Below are 15,115 nucleotides of genomic sequence, written 5' to 3'. Positions count from 1 at the left end.
CAGAGCCTGAAAAAGTGACAGGCAGCCCCCGCAGCCGAGGGACAGAGGCTCCGTCTATGTGGAGCCCAGAACCATGTACTCCATCTGGGTAGAGGTCTCTGAGGTGCTGGGGGGGGGGCTGCAGACCCCTCGGAGACCCTTGGGGTGTGGTGTGTGCCCATCCATGTCATGCCGCTGGTGGGCTGGCTACGGCTGGAACTGGCTTCCTTGGGGGGGCTCACAGGCAGGGCCGCAGGCCCTCCCGCTCACCCTTCTGCGCAAACTCCGCACTAACTCATGCATTGGGCAGACAAGCATTCCTGTGCTTGTGCATAGCCTGTTTGCACAGCTCCGGTTGCATGGCTCCCTGGGGGGCTGGGCAAAGCAGGGGCAGGGCAGGGCAGGGCGAGACCCTCCCCAGTTCATACTCAGCTGCCTCCTGCAGCTGAGCTGGGCTAGTCTCCTCCCACCACAGGCTCTGCTTACCTCTGGCTGCTGCTGGGGGTCAGCAGGAGGGCTCCATGGCAGTTGGGGGTCACTGGAGGGCTTTTGGGTGTGGGGGGCGCAACGGGCTTTCACCTGTGCATCTCGCACCATTCCTTAAGCCTCTGCTGCTCCCTAAACCTCTGATGCTTCTGCTGCATCTATTTGATTTATCCACGAGTGAAAGAATATACAATAAATATTAATTCTGTGGGTGATTGAGAGTAGGATAATTTTTTCAGATGGAGCCTTAACATTTGAAATTTGCTGATCTTTTTTTTTTTTTTTGCTACTGTATGACAATGCACACAGCAAAAAACCATGAAGCAGCACTGTAACATTAAGGTAGTCTTACTCTCTAACTAGTGTAATAATGTGATCAAATGGATAGGGAATGAGTCAGGAATTGGAAGATTGCTCTGAGGGGAACACAATATTTGGGCAGGGGTGCACAAATGTATCAGTTCTCAAGTGAAACTAAATTTCTGAGGGAATGTTGAGCAGATCCTTTTCACATGAATTCACTTTCACTATTCCACTGACAAGGATCTCTCTCTCTATATTTTTCAAATAAGATTTATTTATAGTAGTCATGACAGCCAGACATTAAACTGTGCGTTTTAATGGATATAGGTGTTGAGAGCCAGATTTTTAATGGTATTTTAGGTGTTAATATCCCATTGAATGGCACCTGAAATACCTGCAAAAACATGGCTTTCAGTATCAATTCTAATCTGATTTGATACTCTGACATATTCATTCTTTGCTTCTGTAAAATGCCATTACTGTTTTGGTGGTGTTGTTTATAGTAGAGACATATTTTGCCATGGGAAAAATAGAGAAAAAACCAAAAGTATTCCATCAAACATTACTAAAACAAATACTTTCTCTTCCTTGAATAGTTAATGTATTTTACACTTGCAAGAACTCTTCTTAGCTCATTCATGTACTTAAATTGATCTGTCTTCAGTTATTATAATATTTATGGTGTACAGTCTTGGGATTTCTAAGTTGTCCTAAATTCTCAGTCAATTGTATCAGGGCGAAGAACATTATTTGCCCCCTTACTGTGTAATTATTTGCCCGTCACCAGCCTGATGTTTAACAGGAGAAATCTAACTCAGTTATCGAACAAACTATCATAACTGCACCTCAAGACTGGATCCCTTTGTCTCAAATTAGGGAGAGTTCCTGTTGCCCAGCAGTCAGCCCTATACCCAGAATGTAGCACCTTTTTTCTTTTAGGGAATGGGACATTGTGGGGGGTCCAGATCTCCCCCATACAAGCCCTAATTAGGCTCCCAGTCACCTCCAGGGAGTTGGAGTCCAAGTCTTCCAAAAATATTTTAATATTAACCCCCCTACACACACACAAGTCATTGCTAGAAGGAGGGGACAAGTCAAAAGAAAATAATGTAGATGCATCCTTACTTAGGGTCACCATATTTCTTGAATCTCATCTCTATCCGCTTCCCCCCCACCCCCGCACACACACAGCTATTTCTGAGTTCTCCAACAAGTCTTTAGCATACAACAGATATTTTGTGGCAAAATAGCCTATTATTCTCTTCACTCAATCCCCTTACATCCATACCCTTGTATGATTCCGTCTGCCATCTCTGTGTTGCTTTCTCATTTTCTTGAAATAGAGACAAACACTGAAAATGCATGCTCATGCTCAATTTTTTTCTCCCTTGCAGATTGAGCCAAAATGGCATCTTCATTAGTTAAGCAATAAGATGCCATGAGAAAGCTTAATGAACGTTGTCAAGAACATGAATTAAATTTGGCATATGAGGTTGTCAGCATGGAAGGCCCACCTCATAACCTTATGCAAGTTCAGTAGATTTCAGTGGTCTTTATAAATGATCTGGAAGATGGGATGGAAGTTTGCAGATGACACCAAGATGTGGGGAGTAGTAGATATGTTGGAAGGTAGAGCTATGGTTCAGAGGGACCTAGAGAAATTGGAGGACTGGACTAAATGAAATCTCATGACATTCATTCAGGACAAGTGCAAAATCCTGCACTTAGGATGGAACAATCCCATGCACCCATCCCAGTACAGGCTGGGGACTACCTGGCTAAGCAACAGCTCTGCAGAAAAGGACTTGTGGGTTACAGTGGACAATATACTGAATATGAGCCAAAAGTGTGCCATTGTTGCAAGGAAGGCTAATGGCATGCTGAGCTGCATTAGTAGGCACACTGCCAGTAGAGCAAGGGAAGTGATTCTTGCCCTCAATCCAGAACTGGTGAGTCCACATCTGGAGTGCTATGTCCTGTTTCAGGACCCCTGCTACAGAAAGAATGTGAACAAATTGGAAAGCGTTCAGAAGATGGCAACAAAAATGGATAGACGGCTGGGGTAAATACTTAAAAGGAGAGGCTGAGGGAACTGGGCTTAGTTAGTCTGGAAAAGAGAAGACTGAGGGGGGATTTAATAACAAGCCCTCAACTACCCGAGGGGCTGGGACCATGATCTTGTGGTTGTGACAGTAAGGGCCAGAGCCAGGGCAGAGCTGCGATCTGCTGCCCACATGCCCAGGCAGGGACATGAAGGCAGCAGATCACGGCTCTGTACCACGCTGTCACAGCTTATCATGGAATGGGGTCTCCAGGGATGGCCGTGATACCCCTACAGCTCGTTGACTGTGCCAATCCAATGGATGCCTCTCAACACACCCTCAGACTTATGGGCTAGATATGTAGCTCCAAACCACCCCTTTACCATGTCCCAAGCCTCGCAGATGGCATTCACACAGTGTCCCTCCGAGGCCTTCGTTTAACTTGGCCTCGGGTCATCACTGGGCTCTCCGCAGCCCTGTCTCTTTCTTGGCGCCCCCTGGCGCTGGAATCCACTCACCCCTGAATACTGCACCCACACTGGTGCTGGGGTCTGTTTATCCCCAGACACCACACCCACACTGGGACTAGGCTCCCGACACTGCAGCGGGCCCCCAATGAAGCCTCCTCCTTTCCCAATAGCTTCAGCCTGATCCACTGGCTTACAAACAGAAATCAAAATATGAGCCCCTGGGCTATAACATAATGCAAGCAGCTCAGGGTGTGGTCTGTCCCTTTAAAAGAGTCACCCTTCCCCCCAGCACTATGTGCCTTGTAGGCCAGAGTATCCATTGAGCTTCTGAAGTCCCTTAATCTTACCAGAAGCCAAATGGGCAGTCAGGCCTCTTCACTTAGCTTCCTCTAGGAGAGCTCCTTCCCCCTTGACTGCTGGCAGAGAACTGACCCTCTGGTCCCAGCCCTGGCGTTTATATATGCGCCAGGCCCTGCCTCTTCCAGTCAGCTGACCACCTGCAGGTGCAGGCTAATTCCTTCATTCCTGATGCCATGGTAACTTGCAGCTGAGGGGTTCCTGACTGACTGCTAGGGCTCCCTCCCTAGGCAGTTTCAGTCCTTAAAGGAGCAGGCGCCTTAGTGCCCTGTGAGACAGCTTCAAAATCTGGGCTCCAGCCCTGGAGCAGCTCCCCACCCAGCCATGCAGCCTGCTAGTACTGCTTGGGCCAGTTGCCATGGAAAACTGGCCCTGCGTTGCCACATCCCTGCCTCTCCTGGGGTCTCCATGGAAATGCCACAGTGACATTGGCAGTGAATGCTGGGAAATGGAGTCTCGCTGCCAGCTGGACCTGCCATTTTGCCCACCCCTGATCTAAGGTAATTGTGGTAACTAGCAGCCCTTACCACGCCTTTAGAAAAATGTGTTGTTGTCACACATGTAGCACTAGCATTCTCTTGGGTCCAACCAGAGCCATGCCCTTGTGTATTTTTCAGTTCAAGTAGTCATAGTATTTGGTGACCACGAACTGTATTATGCCTCTGTTTGGACAAAAGAACTGTGAAGGTGATGGGTCTCCAAGACCTTCACCCCCTAACCCTAATGTTTACCAGCTAGGGATGCCATCATCTGGCCCAAGGTTTTACCTAAAATTGTAACAAACTGCAGGCAACAATGAAAAAAATGGGTTAATTAAATACATAGTAGAAAGGGAAAAATAAGATTAGAAGTGACACTGAGGCCAGGGGGCCTTTTTCAGGCTGTGGAAAAAAATAGAATACAGTTATTTTTCCCACAGCCTGAAGAAGGCCTCATGTCCTAGATGTCATCTCTAATCTTGTTTTCTATTTCTAGTATATATTATAGCTAGACTGTCTGTGCCACTATAGTTAAAGTTGTGTCAGTGTTTCCATTATAAACCCCTATTTTCAGAGGTTTGTAATTCAGCCATAAAAATGTTGCTCTGGGCTGAAACTTGGCATACAAGTTAGAGGACTGGAAAGTATATAATGCATTTTCCCTCCTAGAAGTCAAAAACAGGTTTGTAGTTGTTTTTTTAATGAAACTTCCCAGCCCAGAAGTCCACACTTAAGAATCACAACATACAGTATTTCAATTTACTCCAAAACTACTGTTCAGTTTATCAGCTTAATTTTAAGATCTTTAAAACCTCCAAATACATATTTGCTGCATTGAATTTATTGAAAAATAGAGTTAAGTGAATAGGTACACAATCACATCAAATAATTTGTGTTTTAAAACTCAGTGTAAATATTTATCAGACTGGGTCAATAATCTGTATTTTATAAAGACTCCTAAGTGTATATTTACACAACAAAGTATAACAACTCTGTATTGCAGTCTAATGTGTCAATAACATGCTTTTAGAAAACTTCATAAATGTAGTTACATAGGCCAATAATTGGCCAATAATCTGCAAGTTTTTCATATGAAAGGGCCCTCTGTTTAGGTAAGAAAACCTTATTCATGAAAAAAATATCAGGTCTGGTTCATCTGTCTTTCCTTTTTGTACGTGTCTTGGTAATGAAAGAGCTGTATCTGTTTCTTTTAGCTGAGCTTTGCTAAAAGAGGAGAGATATGATAGATATCTAGTAAGATTTGAAGAGTATAATGTAACTGGAGAGGAATTATTCAGGGAGAGACAAAAGGTTCCAGCTATGATAGGAATAATGTGATGACATTAAGAATATTAAAAATAAGTGGCAAGGAAATTCATCTGTCATAGCAGTCTGTTAGATTATGGAATATTATCCCAAGACTGGTTGTGAAAATCCCTTCATTTGGGACATTGACAATGGCATTTAAAGAAGAATTAGAAAATGATACATTATAGGGAACTAGTCTTACTGGCATGGAGGGACCTACAAAACAGTATTTTTAGTGCTCAATTACATAAAGCACCAACAATAGACTGCAACCCTCATTTGGATCCTCACCAATGGATTCTTTTTCAACTGGAGCCCCCTGGAGTTAATGGGTCTCCTTGCAGAAGAAAAGGTTCAGTGGTATGGATCTGATTTCATGACTCTTGGCCTAAAATAGTGACTTTGTGACTGCCTCTGTGTTATTGATTCATTTGTTTGATTTTCTTTGAACACAGTAAACACCATACAACATATCCCCAACATTTGCATTAAGGAAATCTGACTACTTTTGGAATTCTACAGATTCTGCTAAATCACATTCTGTTTGGCATCTGGGGTTCCACATGATTAATCCTGTACTCACAAGGGTTCTGGTTTTGAAAAGAAGTAGAAGTGTAGGAGGGGTTTGGGCATTTTGATAATTGGGGTCTCAGTATTGTATTTCTTGCACACTCCACTCTCACCTTCATGTCAATAGGAGACTTGGATATACTAAGACCGGATCAAGGTTTTAAGTAATAAAATATATTTCACAATTAAATGGATGCTCAAATCCAGTGGAACATGAGGTTCTAGAAATTGCACAAACTAGGACCTCATTCTGCTTTTGTGGAAATTAGTGACAAATTAAGCAACTGTTGACAATGTTTCCACTGACTTCTGTTTACCTACTAGCTGTAGAGCTAGGGCTTCCATGTTGCCAGTTCTGCATGGAGCTGGACAACATGGACACCTTGAGAACCCTGGAAGCATGAAAACCCTGGGGACTCTCAAGGTTTCCAGGCTTCTCTTTTGAGCCAGGTTTGCTGCTCAGTAGCAGGAAGCATGGAAGCTCTGACAGACTTCAGATTGTCAGGGTCCTAGTTACATGACATGATTTGTGGAGTCTTCAGACCTCCAGCTGTAACTGGTATTTGGTGACCCTTGTTAACTATCAAGACACCCAAGGTTTTCAGGGTCTTGGCTCTATGGCAGAGCCAAGAAACCATGGCAGGGTGGATTTTCTAAACTATAGATCCTGAAATTATAGAGTTCTTAGCAGCCCATCAGAAAACCAAGTAAATTTCACTTGACATCTTGACTGCACACTGACAAAAGTTCATTTTACCTGTGATGATTTAGCAAAGCATCTAGATAGATAGTATTTTGCTTGAAAATGACTGATCTAATTTAATAACCAAATTATTGTGTTCAGTGGATTCATTCATATGCTTTAAATTAAGCATGTATATAAGTGTTCACAGGATCTGGATCTCAAAAAAAGATAATTTCAAATATCACAATATTAAGTCAAAGGGCTTAAAAGCAGGCAAAAATTTGGTTTTGTACCAAACTATATAAAGGTATCTTTGTCTTAGAGCATGTTTATAACTATCTGTATATTCTGTTGACTTCTAACACAATGATACATTGTGGCATAATTTATTGACATGTAAGAAATTATCTCTTATTGTTCTATTTAATAGCCTAACTGGTTTTTTTATGGTAAATATTTGTATTTGCTATGCTTCAGATGTGTTTCCTAATTTATTTCCTTATAAATGAAGTGTTTCTAATAATGCTACTGTATCTTCCGCTCACTTTATAGCAGCATACTCCTGGCCTTGTATGCATTACTTATACATCTTAAATATTTTCCATAGGATCTAGTCCAGTGCCTGTCAAAGTCAACAGGAATTACAGGCTCCATTTTAATCTTACTGAAGACACTACAGGCCAGATTCTAATCCACATATTAGGCACATAAGGGCGATTCTATTCCACCCCATTCAATTCCCTGAAAATCCATTAAAGCATCTACTTTGGTAAGACACTGTCATCTTTCCCTCAAGGATGAGTCACAAAAAAACAGTGAGGAGGAAAAGAACCCACCCACCTTTTGTAGTAACAGTTTTCAAGGGGCTCAGGAAAGGTGGAATAAATCATACCTAGGCACCAAAGCCCACCAATGGGTTAAATAGGATCTGGACATAGTGTCACAGGCTGGCTAGGTGTTGTGAGTGTATCAGCCATTAGACTGCTGGGTTCAGGATCAAGGAGGGGAGTTAGGAGTGAAGTAAAGGCAAATTTACTTATAGTTTAGCATACAACAGTTAACAGAAAGGTTAATGCGACAAACAGATAGTACAGTAAAAAAGAGCTAATAGTGAATGATAACAACAGATAGAATGACAAAGAGTTCCCACATGGGGTTGGCAACTTATCGGCAGTCCCTCTATGCCAGGTGAGCGACAAGTTGTTCCAGCGAAGTCAGGCGTCCCCGGTCAATGCTGTCCAAGGGGTCACCAGGAAGGTCCCTTGGTCAGGAACCGGTCCTCACTCACACTGGGATTCCAGGGTCCAGGCTTGGTTCAGTGATGGTCCTTCTGTCCTGTCCTTCTAACTGGTCACTTGACGTGCGCGTTCCATTATGCCTTATCTTATGCTAACCTGTTGGCTTTAGAGCCACTCACAATCTTGCCCTATAGCTGTTACCCTATGGGATCAAAAGGTGTTAGAAATTATCATGAAAGTTACTGCCCGAACTCAGGCTCACCCAACAAGCAAATTACACCACATTACTTTGAGGTTTGAAATTAGCATTACCTGCCCAAGCTCAACCCCTTGGTTTCTTATTTCTTAGATTCCTTGGAATGTGCTAATTATTCGGCTGACCTTTAAAAAACCTGTTAGATCAGCTAATCTTGTAGTTTGCTTATTTGGGGGGGGGGCCATGATCAGTGCAAACAGTTAGATTCAACACTTTGGTTAAACTGTGACAGACAACTTCCACTTTCAGGTTGCAAACTTGCAAGCTTTGCTTTAGCTAAACTTAACTGCTAAATAATTACCTGGATGTCTCCAAGAGCATATATTTATTGCTCATGATAGTAAACCCTCTTGTTCTGGCCACCACAACATAGATGTCTTTCAGTTGAATTCAGTGGTAATCAGATGTGGCCCTAAAACTTAGGACAACCTTCACAGATATTTATGGACATGTAGCTTTATTTTCTTTCAGAACTACTACATGTGTATTATATATTTAATTACTATGGTTTGATATAGCCGACATCAATATCTCTTGTTTACATATGCAGGGCCAGGTTCAACCCATGCTCCTGTTGGCCACCACTTTGAAGGATGCCATTGATTTCAGTGAAAGTACTTATAAGATAAGGTACGATATGAATAACGGTAGCAGAATCTGGTCCCTGAATTTCATTACAAATGGAATTTGGGAAAAATTTATATTCATCTATGAAGGGAATATGTTTTTTTGTGTATATCATCTTCCACATTACTTGAATCTAGTCCAAAAGGCACTGTTACTGAATATTTATTTTTATTTTAAAAAATCTGACCAGAGATTTGTTACAGTAATGGCACTTGCTGTTTTTGGCTTGGATATTACAACATAAAATTTAAGAAAACCTACCTTTTCTGTATGTATTGCTGCCTCAGTAAATAGTTAAACCCTGCTTTGAAGACTAAAGTGAGACTTTAATGTTCCATAGGCTTGGAGTTGGGCCTAATTAATCTATGCCTTTAAATAATTCATAAACCAGGTTAAATAAAAATTGCCTGCTCTAAAGAAGCATCAGCATATTTAGTTTATGTTTGCAAAGTGCTTTGAGATCTTCAGATGAAAGACAATATAGTTTAGCTTTTCAAAAGCAAATTCCTTTTTTTCACACATACAATTTTTCATGAATATTCTTAAACCTCCAGCAACTTGTATTTACACACATGTGCTAGTTGAAACTGTGTAGAGTCAAAATATCAAAACATCCGTTTAGCACAGAATTTAGGTTTGAAAAGTTATGAGTACATTTATGAGCAATTATATAGGCTGCTTCAGGAAATCTAGATGTAATATTGTTTGCATTGGTTAAAAGAAATTGAAGAATATGGTCCTGATGTTACATACTGGGTATGTTTACATGAAGTTCTTTACTGTGCAGCAGGCTAAATGACTGTGCAGTAAAGCATCACCATGTACAAGTGTATCCACTTACTGTGCAGTCAGTTAGTCTATTCTGTGGTTAATTTGCTACCTGCAAGTAATTTGCTCCTGGTCAGCCCCACGACCAGGGGGCCACCCTTGGGCTAGCCCAAGGGCTCCATGGCTTGGAGCTTATCTAGCCCTGGGGCTGGGGGATCTTTGCCTGCCCCAGGCTGCCCCTTAAAATGTTACAGTGACAATGGGGCCCAGGGCCACCTGCAGACAGCCACTGGCCACCAGGTCCCACAGCAGTGTCCCCAGACCAGCCACAGCAGCCTGCCTGAATCCCAGCACTGGCCCCCAGCACAGCCCCACCACCTGTCTACCTATCTCACCTATCTCTGTCCCTGAGCTGGGCACTGCAAGCACCTTCCCAGGCATGCCAGCACCCAGACTGTCACACACAGGCCCAGAGGGCCATCAAGGCAGCCACACTGGCATCATCACTGATGCCAGGCACCACCTCCCAGGGGCCAAACTGGTCCTAGGAAGAGACCATGGAGCTTGTGGCACTGTGGGACAAGGACAAGGTCCTAAGCCAGTTCACTTGGAGCTGGTGCTCCAACGTCCAAGGGCCTGTCAGGCCACATGCAGAAGCTTAAGCCAGTGTATGGTATTCCAGTGCCACATACAGGTCAAGGCCCTGCAGGCACAGTGGGTCAGGATCACTGACCTCAACCATCAGTCAGGGACTTCCCAAAAGTCATAGGGGCAATGCAGGCTAGCCCTGTACACTGACAAAACTCAGGGTCCCATGACAGGTTTTTAAGTGCACCTGAGGCAACATCACAATCAGCAGCAGCAGGGAGTAGTGGGTCAGTCACCCCTTGGTCCATACAGACAGCTCCTCGTAATATGTCTGGGACACTCTCAACAGGGCACACTTGGAGTGCAGGGCAGGTGCAGGGGAGCAGCCCCCAGACACCTCTTTGGAGAGCCCCCCAGGGATGGGCGAGGGCACCATCAGTTCCACATCCCAGTGATCCAAGAGCTCTTCATTCCCCTTGCCCAGGCACTGTGGGCCTGGCATCAATGGAGAAGATGGCCTGGCCTGCAGGAGGAGAAGGAAGGAGAGTGGGTCTGGAGCTGTGGCAGCATGTGCTTCTAGGAGCTAGGCCTGTCCAACCTAGGATGGGGGCAGGGAAGGCAGGCTATCTGCAGCAAGCACCAAGCTGCCCACCTGCCCCTGCACAGTAAACAGGAATGGGGGCTTGGCCAACATCCACCTGTGCCAGAGCCTGACCAGCTGACTTACCATGGTCCCTGGGTACCCCTGGGTACATAACCCCAAATCTGAAGCCATCCACCACCGCACACTGTCGCTACTCTACATCCAGCCACATACTACCTCCTGCCCTCCACATCTGACTGCCAGGGATACACATTAAAAAATGTTGAAAACCTCTGATCTAGGGAATATTGGCCTTTATGACCTTGAAGCAGACAGTGAGGGCATGTCAGTGTCCCTTCAGGTGGCCGAAGGTGCACTCCATCAGCACATGGGTCCGGCCCAGGCAGTGTTAAAGTGTGCCTGGCAGGGGTCCAGCTGACCGGTGTAGGGCCACATGAGCGAAGGGATGAGCAGGTAGGCGGGATTCACAATGAGGAGGGGCAGAGCTATCACCATGCCCAACTGGAGGTTTAGCCTTCTCCTCCTGGCTCCCTCCATACCTGACATGAAGTACCTGCTCCCTACTAGGGCTGGCAGGGCAGGGTTGCAAAAAACATGGGCATTGTGGGCACTGCATGTTGGTGAAGATGCCATGGTGGTTGACAATAGCTTGCAGCATGAAGGAGTGAAAGCCCCACTGGCTGTAGTTCGGAGCAGTTGCTACAGGGAGCATGTGGCTCCTGTCCAGGGCCCCAGTGCACTGGGGGAAGACCAGGGTGTTCCCCTGCATTTCCTGGAGGGTACTCACCTAGCTGTCATATAGCACTAATTGAACGTGTAGATGCACCCACTGTGAACATTTATATAGGAGGTTACACTGCTTGTTTCCTATAATAAAATACACATTTTGCTGAAATTCTGTTCTCCTTAACTGTGTTTTTAGTCCCATTGTTTTGAGGAAAGCAAGTTTTTAGCTCTTTATTTTTTTTAAATGTCTTGCTCCCAGTTCCAACTTCATTTTATGCTCACATAGTAATCACCACAGATATCAATCAAAACCTCATTCTTTCAACATTAAAGTGTTTATTATTCTGAGTTTGTGCTCATTGCTTTGCCAGAAGGTAGGAGACAAATCTGGGCATAAAAAAGATGCATTTTCCTTGCGCATTGTATTCAGTAAACACTTTGTAAATGAAAAGGCATGTTATACTGCACTTTGTCAAGGAATTTACAGCAAATGACCTGTCCCTTTTCAGAGCAACAACAAACAGGTTATTCACTCCTCATAATGAATTGGCAGTTTATGCTAATCTGAAAAAGGAAGCTATCAATTATGTATGCTCCAGACCCTCTCTTTCATTGATTGTGTAATTAATGAAGAATGTACATTTTTTTTGAAGGGAGAGATTGCTGAGAAGGGAACTTCATGGGTGGAATAAAAATGTTACAGTAGCCTAATCAATTAGACGTGGTTGACAAATGGATCCAAAGTAATACAACAAAGTATTGTGCTTCAGTAATTATCAGGGAGTCAGCGACAAAAAGCCAAATCACATCTACATTAATCTTCCTACAGGTTAAATGTTATCACGGGATCAGCACAATCCATGAGAAAAACTCTGTTATCTTTCTGAATTGTGTGTATGTGATGCTATCCTAAAACATACTTGTTTTGTTTGCTAACAAATTCAATATATGGTGAGATAATCTGAGTGCATAGTGAGACATGCAACAGAGTGGTGAGATAATCTGTTATTGCGTGCATTTAATAACTGCTTTGAAAGCTATGTTTCATGTAATTTTCAGTAACAAATATTACTCTCTAGATGTAAATAAAGCTCTTTTGAAATACCTATATATATATTTGCATTAAAATGTAGATCATATGTATTAGATCATATGTAGATCATATGCATTAAAATGTAGATCATTACATTTAGTATGAGTTGATGGGTTTGTCACTCATCTCTGTGGTAGGATTTTGCAAGTAACATGGATAAACAGATAAGATGCTAATTCATGTGGATGATTAAATATCTTTCTTCAGATTTTTGGTGAGATTCGAACAGAGAATTTTGTCTGGATACAAAACATGCCTTACGTTGGTATAAAACAGGAGGAGTCATACAACATAGAGACTTAAGTAATTTACAGATGTCTGCTATTTATTTGAATCCAGCATAGAATTATTCCACAAAAAATCAGAGCTTAAATTATCCCTGTGTAAAAAGAAGCTCAAAATATATAGGCTCTTATTTTCTTTCACTCTACCTACGTAAATTCACTATGATAGTCACTAGGGCTGTGCGAAATTTCACCAGGTGTTTCTTTTCAATGCCTTTTCAACTCATTTTGAGCTTGAAACAGTGAAATCAAAACAAAATGAAAAGCTTTGAAACAACCATGAAACAAAACAAGGGAAGTTGAAACATTTCGAGAATTTTGAAACATTTTGAGTTTCGAAGCTGGGCCTGCTTGCAGGGAAACAGAAATTAAGGATAGGAAGGGGGAGAAGGGGGGAAGAACTGCTTTCATATTGACTGTGTAGCTGGACAGTGAGGTCCCTTCCAATCCCAGTGCTCTGGGGGAGGGATAGAAAAACAGTATAAAAAGCAACATTGTTTGAACTGAACTTTCTGCCTTGGGGTCAGTTACTAAGCAGTGTCTTCCAGCATCTCAGTAGCATCAGAGAAAGGTTATTATTTCCTACTTGCGAGCTTGTTCCTAGCAAGTGGGATTCAATACCTTTTGCTTTCTATACCTTTTTATTTTATTATTATATTCATTCATTCCTTCCAATTTATTCCTCCCCCAAAATCCTCTTTTTGTTTTTGTTAGTCTATTTTAATTATTTTTCCCCAGAAAAGAACTGTGTACTTTTTCTCACAGTGTGCATTCCATTCACTGTGCATGGAAGCACAACCTAAATCGCATATTATAATATAGAATTTATTCAGGAACACATACTACAAACATTTATATATTTTATTATATAAATACATCAATACATTACAAAAATATACATACATACAATTATCTACATATATTACATAAATCAGACAACAGTACAGAAGAACACAAAGATTTTCCAGCACACCTAGGCAAAGACACTATAAAACACACCATGAAGTGTGCTGGCAAGCCTTCAGGGAGGGGCGGAAGAGATGGGTAGCTGTAAGTCCCCCCCTCCCAAACTGAAATGCAGCCTCTTTCCTACAACTAGCAGGCATGAGGCTTCCAGTTCTGCAGGCAGCAAGGAGAGGAGAGCAGCACCACTGCATGTGCCTGAGTCTGCATCCCCTCCAAGAGCACCAGCCGTAACCTCACCACCACCATGACAATAAGCAGCACCAGCATGACAGTCTCCTCCATCCCCATTTCACTTCCCATGCTGAGCCTTCTAGTGCCAGAGGAAGAGCTGGATCTGGATCTGGATCTGAGTGCCATAAGAAGGGAAATTCTCGGGAAGGAGTGGGGATCATCTGAGTTTGTGCTCCACACCCCTCAGGCCTCCCCTAGAGCCAGGTCTTCTTCCCCAGAAGGCACTTTGGAGGACACTGAGATAGAGGTTGTGGAGGTGAGTGGCTCAGCTGAGTCTGCTCCTCCTGTTGCTGTGCCTCTGCCTGCTGAGTAGGGGGAAAAGGAAGCATCCACGTATGCACCGACACCCCAGAAGCACGTGGGTAGTGTGGTCTAGAATCATTTTGAGCTGGCAGATGATCCCACATATGCTATCTGCCTGCACTGCCAGGGCAAGGGAACAAAACACATTAGCACCACGGGGATGCTGATGCATCTCCACAGGCACCAACCCCTTGCCCTTGCTCCTCCTCAGCCTGGCACCAGTGGGAGCAAGCCCAACAAGAAGTCCCACTCTTGCTCCAAAGCCCCTGTCCCCCTGAAGCGGAGACAGGACACCCTGGAACAGTGAGGGAAAATTGGACAGAAGTGGGGGCGTGTTGCAAAGGTGAGCAAGATCACCCAGACCATTGGGGAGATGCTTGTTCTGGATGGCGAGCCCTTGTAAATTCCCTTTGAGGATCAGGCTTGAGGTACTGGAGACAGGTAGTTGGGTGTCCTTGTCTTTGATAGATTTTCGGTGCATCCTCATTCTGGTGTGCAGTTGTTGCTTGATGTCTCCACATATTTTCCATCATGGCACTTGTTGCCCTGATGGACATATTGTTCGCAGCTTTTGTGTGTCTTGTCATGACATGGCCTGGATCCATTCAGTGTGTTTTGGGCTATAGGAAGTTGGGTTCTGGTGATGAGATTAGCAAGGTTCAGTGCTTTTTTGAACTTGCAAACCACATTTCACAGACGAGCCTATGAACTACACTTCATCAACCTCTTAGGTACAGAAACTCATGGACTCA

This window comes from Gavialis gangeticus, unplaced genomic scaffold (assembly GCF_001723915.1).
Source record: "Gavialis gangeticus isolate Ggan-Ray unplaced genomic scaffold, GavGan_comp1, whole genome shotgun sequence".
Taxonomy (NCBI): Eukaryota; Metazoa; Chordata; order Crocodylia; family Gavialidae; genus Gavialis; species Gavialis gangeticus.
Note: the sequence above shows the minus strand (reverse complement) of the source record.